Source organism: Pteropus vampyrus, unplaced genomic scaffold, assembly GCF_000151845.1.
Source record: "Pteropus vampyrus isolate Shadow unplaced genomic scaffold, Pvam_2.0 Scaffold8, whole genome shotgun sequence".
NCBI classification, from domain to species: domain Eukaryota; kingdom Metazoa; phylum Chordata; class Mammalia; order Chiroptera; family Pteropodidae; genus Pteropus; species Pteropus vampyrus.
The window spans coordinates 5615561-5617024 of record NW_011888789.1 but is presented as its reverse complement, the minus strand read 5'-3'; positions in this window follow the sequence as shown (position 1 = coordinate 5617024).

Sequence of the window (1464 nt, the reverse complement as noted above, 5' to 3'; positions counted from 1 at the left end):
CTCTTCATCTATCAAACACATACATTTAAAGTTTATCCTAGGTATTTCATCTTTTTATTTTATTTTATTTTATTTTATTTTATTTTATTTTATTTTATTTTATTGTTATGGGTGCTTTGATGAATGGGGTCTTTTATTACATTATATTTTCAAACTGGTTATTACTTGGCTTTAAGGGCATTGATTTTGCTTTTATAAAAAATACAGCCACCTCGCTGAATTCAAGATTTCCAATAATTTTATTTTATTTAGCTTTTCAACTATGTAATCAGATCATCTATAAATAATGATAAGTTCTCCCGCTTTTAAAGATTTATATTTCTTTATTCTTTTGTCTAACACTTTGGGAACAATGTTAAATCAAGTTCTGGTCCCTGGAATGTTGTTTTGTTCCTGATTGGGAAGGGCGTGGTTTCTAATGGCAGAGATAAACAGATGGGTTGTGAAGGCAGACACAACGCCGTTTTCCTGTGCAAAAGAAACCAAGGAGCCTAGTTCCATGAAGTGAACAAACTATGAGGGGGAAAAAATCTCACTTAAAAGCCTCAGGATTGTTCAGTCACAGAAGCACATTGCAATATCTGTAGCTCTTTTGGAGAAGGATAAGTTTGACAAGGCTGAGAATATGATTTAAGGGGTACCCAAAGTGACTGTCTTAGAGCTTAAAATCGTTCAAGGAGAGGCTCATTTGAGATCTGGAGTTTTTGTTCTTTGAATGTCTCCCAGAAAAGATACCACCGTTTGCCTTTCCAGCTTTCCAGGATTCTCCAACAGTAGTCTTGGGCATGAGAAAAGGGGCAGAAAAGCTGGGAAAAGCACTTGGTTCTAGCTGTCAGGAATGGGGAGAAGGTTGCTCTAAGGACTCCAGTACAAACCACATTCATTTCACAATGTCATCGAGGCTTCCCCATGCCTTTCTAGGGCCCTGGAACATTATCAACCTTAGTGAGAAAAGTTCAAACCACTGAGGATTGCTGGGTAGCTTTATAAAAGAGCCTATGGCAGTGTTTGGTGCCAGAAAAATCTAGCCATTTCTTCCAGGCGTGAGCTTCAAGCTCTTCAGCACCTGCAGTGGAAATCATAAAATATCCTTCAAAAGAAAGGCATGAAAGTAATGTAATTACACACATAAAATTCCTATTCCGGTGCTTGGTACATAAGTGCTTATTGACTTGCTCTCTCTTGTGGATTAAGGAGGGGGAGAGAAGAATTTACCTGATCCTTATTTTGCAGATATGGATCCAGGCCATTGTGACTCCATATACATGTGTTCTTTTCGTTCTTTCGGCGTTAGAACTGTGTACCTCAGAGGTTAATGTGGGGCCCACCTGGGGTAATTTCTACAGGAATAAAGGAGAATTAGAAAAGATCTGCCTGTTTTTTGCTGCTTCCTTTGCTACCTAATATGATATAGACTGTGACAAAGACACAGTGGGCAAATCAAGCCATTTGAGGCAGTGGGAC